This window comes from Balaenoptera borealis (assembly GCF_965194805.1).
Source record: "Balaenoptera borealis genome assembly, chromosome: 10".
Classification (NCBI taxonomy): Eukaryota; Metazoa; Chordata; class Mammalia; order Artiodactyla; family Balaenopteridae; genus Balaenoptera; species Balaenoptera borealis.
The window spans coordinates 100,122,601-100,134,365 of NC_138874.1; the positions used below are offsets into that span (position 1 = coordinate 100,122,601).

At 38.1% G+C, this 11,765-nt stretch overlaps 1 pseudogene across 1 annotated transcript; it reads right to left on the reverse strand.

Annotated features, from left to right (window-relative positions):
* Positions 1-8,477: 8,477 nt before the first annotated feature.
* On the reverse strand, positions 8,478-10,969 carry LOC309636294 (small ribosomal subunit protein eS21 pseudogene; annotated as a pseudogene). The gene has a single exon. The product of its transcript is annotated as a small ribosomal subunit protein eS21 pseudogene (transcript).
* Between the last annotated feature and the right edge of the window lie 796 nt (positions 10,970-11,765).

Consider the following 11,765-nt stretch of genomic DNA (forward strand, 5'->3'; position numbering starts at 1 on the left):
ACTCATCAAGAATAAAAGGGAGAGGGTCCAAATCAATAAAATCAAATGAAAAAGGAGAAGTTACACCCAACACCACAGAAATACAAAGGACTGTAAGAGACTACTACAAGCAACTATATGCCAATAAAACGGACAACCTAGAAGAAATGGACAAATTCTTAGAAAGGTACAATCTCCCAAGACTGAACCAGGAAGAAATAGAAAATATGAACAGACCAAATACTGAAATTGAATCTGTGATTTAAAAATTCCCAACAAACAAAACTCCAGGACCAGATGGTTTCACAGGTGAATTCTATCAAACATTCAGAGAAGAGATAACACCTATCCTTTTGAAACTATTCCAAAAATATCTGCAGAGAAAGGAACACTTCCAACCTCATTCTATGAGGCCACCATCACCCTGATACCAAAACCAGACAAAGATGTCACAAAGAAAACTACAGGCCAATATCACTGATGAACATAGACGCAAAAATCCTCAACAACATACCAGCAAACTGAAGCCAACAGTATATTAAAAGGATCGTACACCATGATGAAGTGGAATTTATCCCAGGGATGCAACGATTTTTCAATATTTGCAATTCAGTCAGTGTGGTACACCACATTCATAAGTTGAAGACCAAAGCAATCTTGAGAAAGAAAAACGGAGCTGCAGGAATCAGGCTCCCTGACTTTAGACTGTACTACAAAGCTACAGTCATCAAAACAGTATGGTACTGGCACAAACACAGAAATATAGATCAATGAAACAGGATAGAAAGCCCAGAAATAAACCCACGCACCTATGGTCAATTAATCTATGACAAAGGAGGCAAGAATATACAATGGAGAAAAAACAGTCTTTTCAATAAGTGGTGCTGGGAAAACTGAACAGCTACATGTAAAAGAATGAAATTAGAACATTTTCTAACACCATACACAAAAGTAAACTCAAAATGGATTAAAGACCTAAATGTAAGACTGGATACTATAAAACTCCTAGAGGAAATCATAGGCAGAACACTCTTTGATGTAAATCACAGAATATCTTTTTGGACCTGTCTCCTACAGTAATGGAAATAAAAATGAAAATAAACAAATGGGACCTAATTAAACTTAAAAGCTTTTGCACAGAAAAGGAAACCATAAACAAAACAAAAAGACAATCTACAGAATGGGAGAAAATATTTGCAAATGATGAGACTGACAAGGGATTAATCTGCAAAATATACAAACAGCTCATACAGCTCAATATCAAAAAAACAAACAACCCAATCAAAAAATGGGCAGAAGATCTAAAAAGCCATTTCTCCAAATGGAGAAAGACATACAGATGGCCAACAGGCACATGAAAAGATGCTCAGCATTGCCAATTATTAGAGAAATGCAAATCAAAACTACAATGAGGTATCACCTCACACCAGTCAGAATGGCCATCATCAAAAAGTCTAGAAATAACAAACGCTGCAGAGGGTGTGGAGAAAAGGGAACCCTCCTACAATGCTGGTGAGAATGTAAGTTGGTACAACCACTATAGAGAACAGTATGGGGGTTCCTTAAAAACGAAAATTAGAGCTACCATATGATCCTGCAATCCCACTCTGGAGAAAACCATGATTCAAAAAGATACATGCACCCCAATGTTCACAGCAGCACTATTTACAATAGCCAAGACATGGAAACAACCTAAATGTCCATTGACAGATGAATGGGTAAAGAAGATGTGGTATATATATATATACACAATGGAATATTACTCAGCCATAAAAAAGAATGAAATAATGCCATTTGCAGCAACATGGATGGACCTAGAGATTATCATATTAAGTTACGTAAGCCAGACAAGACAAATATATGATATCACTTATGTGGAATCTTAAAAAAAAAATGATACAAATGAACTTATTTACAAAACAGACTCAGAGACATAGAAAACAAATTTATGGTTACCAAAGGAGGGGGGGAGGGATAAATTAGGAGTTTGGGATTAAAATATACACACCACTATATATAAAATAGATAACCAACAAGGACCTACTTATATAGCACAGGGAACTGTACTCAATAACCTATAATGGAAAGGAAAGTAAAAAAAAGAATATATATATTTATATATATTTATATATATATATATATATATATGTATAACTGAATCATTTTACTGTACACCTGAAACTAACACAACATTGTAAATCAACTATATTTCAATCAAAATTAAAAACAATAAAGTATAGGAGATAGAAATTTAAATCAGGGGCTATAGATAAGGTACCATAAGGGAATGATGAAAAAATCATTAAAAGTATCAAAAAGCAAAGTTTACCTCTTTTAGCTTTTGCATAATGGTTTAACTAGAAAACTTTAACATAGAGAACTTAAGTTAAATAATCTGAAATCAGATGAGTTATTTATGCAAAAGAGTAAGAAGATTTATGAGTAGAGGTGACAAGCCTAACAAGCCTGGTGATAGCTGGTTGTCCAGAAAAGAATTTTAGTTCAACTTGAAATATTACTTTAAAAACATAACTTTTAACATAATTGTAAAAGTTATGCAAAAAAGGTACAGCTTTTAGTTACGGGATACAAATTTCCCTAGAGAGTAAGCATTAACAATACCATAGTTGGCTTAAAGGCAGCCACCAATTAAGAAAGCATTCAAGGTCAACCACACATTCATCTTAATACTAACAGTAAACAAACCAACTCCGAATTTAATACTGGACTAATCAATTAATAGAAGTACAATAATACTGTCAATATGAGTAACAAGAAATGTCTCTCCTTGCATAAGCTTACATCAGAACGGATAACCTACTGATAGCTAACATTAAGATAAACCTAAACATGGGACTTCCCTGGTGGTCCAGTGGTTAATAATCTACCTTCCAATGCAAGGGATGCAGGTTCAATCCCTGGTCGGGGAAGCAACTACGGAGCCTGCGTACCACAACTAGAGAGCCTGCGTGCTGCAACTATTGAGCCTGCATGCTAAATAAATAAATAATAAATAAATAAACCTAAACAAATACCTAATTGTTTATTAAAACATTTGTCAACCCAACACAGGCACACACTTAAGGAGAGATTAACAAAAGTAAAAGGAACTAGGCAATCACAAACCCTGCCTGTTTATTAAAAACATTACTTGTAGCACTTCTAGTATTAGAGGCACTGCCTGCCCAGTGACATCTGTTTAATAGTCAGGGTATTCTGAGTGTGCAAAGCTAGCATAATCATTTTTTCTCTAAATAAGGACTTGTGTGATTGGTCACACGAGGGTTTTCCTGTCTCTTTTAATCCGTGAAATTGACCCTGCCCTGAAGAGGTGGGAATAACGTAAGATGAGAAGACCCTATGGAGCTTTAGTTAATTAATTAATCCAAAAAAATAATAACTGAACTTTAAGGGATAACATAGCTTTTAATGGATTAACAATTTTGGTGGGGGTGACCTTGGAGAGTAAAACCACCTTTGAGTGATTAAAACTTAGACCAACTAGTCAAAATGCTTTACACCTATTGACCTAAAACATTGATCAACAGAACAAGTTATCCCAGGGATAACAGCATAATCCTATTCTAGAGTTCATATTGATAATAGGGTTTACGAACTCGATGCTGGATCAGGACATCCCAATGGTATAACTGCTATTAATGGTTTGTTTGTTCAACAATTAAACTCCTACGTGATCTGAGCTCAGACTGGAGTAATCCCAGTTGATTTCTTTCTATTATAGATTTCTCCCAGTATGAGAGGACAAGAGAAATAAGGCCTACTTTACAAAATGTCTTCAAACTAAATGATTATATAATCTACATTCAATTAATTTATACATACCCTACTGTAGAACAGTGTCTGTTAGGGTGACAGAGCATGGTAACTGCATAAAACTTAAACCTTTATCTACAGTGGTTCAAGTCCTCTTCCTAAGAATATGTTTATAATCAACGTTCTTTCACTAATTACCCAATTTCGCTCACCACAGCATTCCTCACTTTAACTGAATGGAAAATCCTAGGCTATCTGCAAATCCTGAAAGGGCCAAACATCATCAGCCTCTATGGATTATTACAACCCATTGCTGATGCAGTCAAATTATTTATTAAAGAACCACTACAACCATCAATCTCATCAATTTATATGTTTACTATTGCACCAATGCTAGCCTTAACCCTCGCTGTCACATTATGAATTCCTCTTAACACACCTTATCCACTAATTAATATGAACCTAGGCGTACTATTTATACTAGCTATATCAAGCCAAGCCGTTTATTCCATCCTCTGCTCTGAATGAGCTTCAGATTCAAAATATGCATTAATCGGAGCTCTGTGGGCAGTAGCACAATCTCATATGAAGTAACATTAGCAATTATTCTGTTACTATTCCTACAGATAAATGGATCATTATACTTTCAACAGTAATTATTACACAAGAACACCTGACTATTTTTCACATCCTGACCCCTAGCCAGAAATTGTTTTATCTCTACTCTAGCAGAAACCAGCGGAGCCCCACTGGATTTAACAGAAGGAGAATTAAAACTTGTATTCAGCTTCTGTGTAGAAAATGTAACAGGCCCATTCACCCTATTCTTTCTAGCAGAATATGTCAATATCATTATAGTAAGTATTTTCACAACCATCTATTTTTAGGAGCATTTCACAATCCCTACATGCCAGAATTATATACAGCCAATGTCATCATTAAAACACTCCTGTTTTGATTACTGTGGCTTTATAGTACAGTCTGAAGTCAGGGAGCCTGATTCCTGCAGCTTTGTTTTTCTTTCTCAAGACTGCTTTTGCTATTTGGGGTTCTTTGTATTTCCAGACAAATTTTAAGAATTTTTTGCTCTAGCTCTGCAAAAAATGCCATTGGTAATTTGATAGGGATTGCATTGAATCTGTAGATTGCCTTGGGTAGTACAGTCATTTTGACAATAAACTTAAAAGCTTTTGCACAGCAAAGGAAACCATAAACAAAACGAAAAGACAACCCACAGAATGGGAGAAAATATTTGCCAATGAGGGATTAATCTCCAAAATATACAAGCAGCTCAATATAAAAAAAAACAAACAACCCAATAAAAAAATGGGCAGAAGACCTAAATAGACATTTCTCCAAAGAAGACATACAGATGACCAAGAGCATGTGAGAAAATGCTCAACATTGCTAATTATTAGAGAAATGCAAGTCAAAACTACAATGAGGTATCACCTAACACCCAGTCAATGGCCATCATCAAAATGTCTACAAACAGTAAATGCTGGAGAAGGTGTGGAGAAAAGGAAACCATCCTACACTGTTGGTGGGAATGTAAATTGGTACAGGCAATTTACATTTTTTATGGAAAACAGTATGGAAGTTCCTTGAAAAACTAAAAATAGAGCTACCATATGATCCTGCAATCCCATTCCTTGGCATATATCTGGAGAAAGCCATAATTCAAAAAGATACATGCACCCCAACCTTCAATGCAGCACCATTTACAATAGCCAAGACATGGAATCAACCTAAATGTCCACTGACAGATGAACGGATAGAGAAGATGTGGTATATATATACAATGGAATATTACTCAGCCATTAAAAAGAATGAAATAATGCCATTTGCAGCAACATGGATGAACCCAGAGATGATCACACTAAGTGAAGTAAGTCAGAGAAAGATAAATATCATATGATATCACATATATGTGGAATCTTAAGATACAAATGAACTTATTTACAAAACAAACAGACTCACAGACATAGAAAACAAACTTACAGTTACCAAAGGGGAAAGGGGGGAGGATAAATTAGGAGTCTGAGATTAACATATAGCCACTACTTTATATAACATAGATAGCCAACAAGGACCTACTGTATAGCACAGGGAACTCTACTCAATACTCTGTAATAACCTATATGGGAAAAGAATCTGAAAAAGAATAGGTATACCCTGGTGGCACAGTGGTTGAGAATCTGCCTGCCAATGCAGGGGACACGGGTTCGAGCCCTGGTCTGGGAAGATCCCACATGCCGCGGAGCAACTAGGCCCATGAGCCACAACTACTGAGCCTGCGCGTCTGGAGCCTGTGCTCCGCAACAAGAGTGGCCGCGACAGTGAGAGGCCCGCGCGCCGCGATGAAGAGTGGCCCCCGCTTGCCACAACTAGAGAAAGCCCTCGCACAGAAACGAAGACCCAACACAGCCAAAAATAAATAAATAATTAAAAAAAAGAATAGGTATACGTATAACTGAATCACTTTGCTGTACACCTGAAACACAACACTGTAAATCAACTATACTCCAATACAAAATAAAAATTTTTTAAATAAAAATAATTAAAACAAACCAAAAAAACACTCCTAACAGTCTCCTTTCTATGGGTTCAAACATCCTATCCACAATTTTGATATGATCAACTTACTTATCTCTTATAAACATTTTTTTTTCCCACTAATACTAGCCCTATCTATCTATATGAGAGCTTTCTCTACCTGTCATCACATCAGGCATCCCACCAAACATAAGAAACATGTCTTACAAAAGAGTTACTTTGATAGAGTAAATAATAGAGGTTTAAACCCTCTTATTCCTAGAATCATACGAATTGAACCTACCCTTCAGAATTTTACTTTCTTCATACTACCACATTATAGTACATTTTATAGTAAGGTCTGCTAAGTAAGCTATCAGGGCCACACCCCAAGAATGTTGGTTTATATCCTTCCAGTACTAATAAGGCCTATTGTTTTTACTTTCATTCTACTGACCGTCATCTCAGGAACCATAGTTGTAGTAACAAGCTCACACTGGTTAATGTTATCCCCATTCTAATAAAAAAATTAACCCATAAGCTACAGAAACATCCAACAAATATTTTCTAAAACAACCCACTGCACCAATACTACTATAATGGCTATAATTATTAATCCAATATACTATGGTCAATGAACATTACAAAAATCTTTAATCCAAAGCATCCACCATCCTAATAATAGCCCTTGTCACAAAATTAGGGCTTTCCCCATTTCACTTCTGAGTGCCTGAAGTAACACAAGGCGTTCCATGAACAGCAGGCCTGATGCTAGTAACATGACAAACTTGCACCCCTATCAGTTTTATACCAACTCTCACCATCCATAACCCTAAACATACTATTAATCATAGCTATATTATGAATCATAATTGGAGGCTGAGAGGGACTCAACCAAACTCAACTACAAAAATTATAGCCTGTTCATTCATCAATGGCCCATATAGGATGAATAACTGCTATTATAATGTATAATTCAACCACAGAAATTCTAAACATACTAATTTATATCATAATAACACTATCTTCTTACCATTTATGGCCAGCTCATGTACCAGAAACTATCATTATCACACACATGAAAGAAAACAGTTTTCATCACAATCCTTATCCTCACCATTAAAGGATCATTAGGAGGTCTCCCACCACTATCAAGGTTTTTACCCAAGTGAATAATTACTAAGAGATAAAAAAACTATAACATTCTACCAACACTAACAGCCATCAGAGCACTACTTAACATGTATTTCTACATGCAGCTGACGTACTCCACATCACCAACTATATTCCCTTCAAAAAACAACACAAAAATAAAATGACAATTCAAACATACAAAACAAATAACCTTCCTATCATTACTAATTGTAATATCCACACTATTACTACCTGTAACACATTTCTATCAGTGCTGGGCTAGGAATTTAGGTTAGTTTAGACCAAGAGCTTTCAAAACCATAAGCAAGTATAATTTACTTAATTCCTGAAAATAAGTATTGCAAGACTCTATCCTACATCAATTGAATGCAAATAAAACATTTTAATTAAGCTAAATCCTCACTAGATTGATGGGCTTCCACCCAACGAAATCTTAGTTAACAGGGAAACACTGTAGTCACCTGGCTTCAATCTATTGAATACTTCTCCCACCTTGCCAAAAAAAAAAAAAAAAAAGATGGGAGAAGCACAGGCAGAATTGAAGCTGCTTCTTTGAATTTGCAATTCAATTTGTTGATTGAACACAGGGCTTGGCAAAAAGGGGTCTCAATCTCTTTCTTTAGATTTATAGTCTAATGCTAACTCAGTCATTTTACTTATGTTCATAAACTGCTGATCATTTTCAACAAAGCACAAAGATATCGGCACTTTATATTTACTATTTGGTGGTGCTTGAGCTGGAATAGTAGGCAACACCTTAAGTCTATTAATCCATGTTGAGCTATGCTAACCTGGAGCGCTACTTGGAGATGACCAAATCTGTAATGTAGCCATAACAGCCCCTGCATTTGTAATAATTTTCTGTATAGTTGTACCCATTATGATTGGAGGGTTCAGAAATTGACTTGTCCCACTAATAACTGGGGCACCTGATATAGCATTTCCCTGAAAAGTAAGAGAAGCTTTTGACTATTTCCCCCATCATTCTTACTCCTACTCCTATCATCAACAGTAGAAGCTGGTTCTGGTACTGGTTGAAGTGTATATCCACTTCTAGCCAGCAGTTTGGCCCACACAGGAGCCTCTGTTGACCTAACCATTTTCTCCTTACGTTTAGCAGATGTCTCTTCAATTCTTGGTGCTATTAATTTTATCACTATGACAACTACAAATTGGCACTTGCCATCTACCTCTACAAGGATTAAATTATGAGCTGCAGCAGCTGGTGACCTTTAATACCTGAAAGGAGTTCAGGGTGAAGATCAGGAATGAGGCACTCTATGCCCTGGGAAAAACTGGCAGAACAGGTCTTCAGATAGTTAGATATTTTCAGGAGAAGATTTTATGAGCCCAATTCTTGCATCTCCTCGTATTTAGAAAAGCACTAAAATCCTTCATGGGTGACTTCGCTCCTCGTGACTAGCACAGTCCTTCTACAAAAAAATATGTGCCTGATTGCATGTACTCCCCCTGCACCAAAATCACATATATACTGACCTTCCCCCTACCTCTTTGGAGCGGTTTCTCAGAGCTATCTAAAATACTGTCTCCCCGGCTAGAGTCCTCATTTTGCCCCAAGATAAAACTTCACACAAAACTCTCAGGTTGTGCGTTTTTTTCAGTCAACAACTATAATCTTTACTATAAAACAGCAGACATATCTCAATACCAAACACCATTATTTGTTTGATCTGCCCTAATTCTAGCCACGTTACTATCATTATCACTCTCAGTTCTAGCAGCCGAAATTACCATATTGTTAACAGAAAGAAATATAAACACTATTTTCTTTGGCCCTGCAGGAGGAGACCCAATCCTATACCAACACCTATTTTGATTCTTTGGTCACCCTGAAGTCTGTTACTTGTAGCCTACCAGGATTTGGAATAATCTCACATATTACATACTATTTAGGACAAAAAGAGCCTTTTGCATATATGGGAATAGTGTGAGTCATGTCCATTGGCTTTTTAGGACTTATCTTGTGGACCCATCATATGTTTACAGTAGGGATAGATGTCAACCCATGAACATACTTCACATCAGCTGAAGTAATTATTTCTATCCCGACAGGAGTGAAAGTATTTATCTGATTAGCAACTCTTCATGGAGGTAATATTACATGATCTCCCACTCTATTATGTATGAGGTTTGGGCTTTTTCTTTTTACAGTAGGTTGTGTGACAGGAATGGTCTTAGCTAATTCATCCCTGGACATTGTCCTCCATGGTACATACTACGAAGTAGCACACTTCCATTATGTAATGTCAATGGGAGCAGTGTTCACTGTTTTTTTTGGGGGGGGGGGGTTCACTATTTATTTATGACAAACATTCCACACCTAGGTTCCTCTCTAGGCAGAAGTTCTCTGAGATGATGCCATCTGCCTTGGCCAGTTGGAGAGTGGAGTCATCTGACTCACCCATACTGCGAATGGTCCCGCAGATAGCGTAGGTTTTAAACTGGCCATTGAACCTGCCTGTCACCTTGTCAACCTCAGCCACGTTCATCTGGATGGACGCATGGTCCTTGGCGCCGATGACGCGGTTGCCGGCGGAGCATTTCCGCAGCATGTACAGGCCCCCGAGCTCGCCGGCATCGTTCTGCATGTTGAGGGAGCGTCTGGTGGCACCACAATGAGCGTGAGCACAGATAAAAAAAGCAGCAGTGTTCACTATTATAGGAGGCTTCATGCACTGATTTCCACTCTTCTCAGGTTATACACTTAACATGAGCAAAAATTCCCTTCATCGTTATATTTGTAGTAGTAAATATGATCTTCTTCCTGCAGCACTTTCTTGGCCTTTCAGGGTTGTCACTACATTACTCCAACTACGCTGATGCACACACAACATGAAATCCTTCATCTATAGGCTCATTCATCTCATTAACAGCAGTAATGCTAATAATCTTTATAATTTGAGAAGCTCTTGCATTCAAATGAGACGTCTCAGTAGAGTAACAACTACTAACCTAGAATGGTTACATGGATGCTGTCCACCGTATCCTATGTTTGAAGATCCTACTTATGTAAATTTAAAATAAGGAAGGAAGGAATCGAATTCTTTTCAACCAGTTTCAAGCCAACACCATGACAGTTATGTCTTTCTCAATAAATGAGATAAAAATAAGTTATGTAACTTCATCAAAGTTAAATCATAGGCAAAAATCTTGTATATCACTATGGCACATCCATTTCAACTAGGCTCTCAAGGTGCAACGTTACCTGTCATGGAAGAACTTTTACATTTTCATGATCACACATTAATAGCCATTTTTAAAACAGAACTTAACTAATATTGACAACTAAGCTGACGCATACACGTACACTAGATGCACAAGACAATTTGAACCATTTACCAGTCATCATTATAATTGCCCTGTCATCATTACGAATCCTCTTCATGATACATGAAATCAATAACCCTCCCCTAACCATAAAAACTATGGGCCATCAATGATTCTGAAGCTACGAATACACAGATTATGAAGATTTTAATTTTGACTCCTCTACAATTCCCACATCAGATCTAAAACCAGGAGAATTATGACTGACAGAAGTCAACAACCAAGTAGTATAGACCTAGTCATCGAATATTAGTTTCAACTGAAAATGTTTTACACTCATGAGCTATACCTTCTTTAGGCCTAAAAACAGCTGCTATCCCAGGGCGCCTAAATTAAAGAACTCTAATCTCGACAGGACCAGGCCTATGCTGTGGACAATAATCAGGAGAAGTTGTTTTCCTGTGTTCAAAGACAGGACAGAGGGAGACGGCTGAGACGTGGGGTGAATTCAGAGCCCATGGTGGATGCGCTCGCCAAGCTTCAGGATAGCAATGGGGCCTCTGGGGCCCCAGGCCACCCGCCACACCCTCCTGAGCGGGATCTTGGGAACATTCCATGTCGGTGATGAGGTGGTCTGAGCACTAGTCATGGCCCTGATGCTGTGTCCTATGAGGGCCCCATGCTCTTGGGATCATGCCCCACACCGTGGGTCTGCCCTGTAGGGTCATTCCTGCCGCAGAAGCAGAGACCACCCAGCAAGCAGCCCCCTCCCCAACAGGCAGGAAGAGGGCAGGGGAGCAGGGCACCAGAGGAATCTCACCCAGACACCAGCATCCCAGGGGTGCCAGCGGGGACAGCCATGACACAGATGAGGCACAGCTCAAGGGACGGGACCAGAGGGCCCCACAGGCGACTGGTCAGGTCCCAGTTCATCTGTGCCCCGGACACCCTGTCCCTAAACGCAGATTCTTCAGATGCAAACAGGCAGACCTTCAGACTGAAAGTCAGCTCTTCCAAAATGACCCATCAGCAAA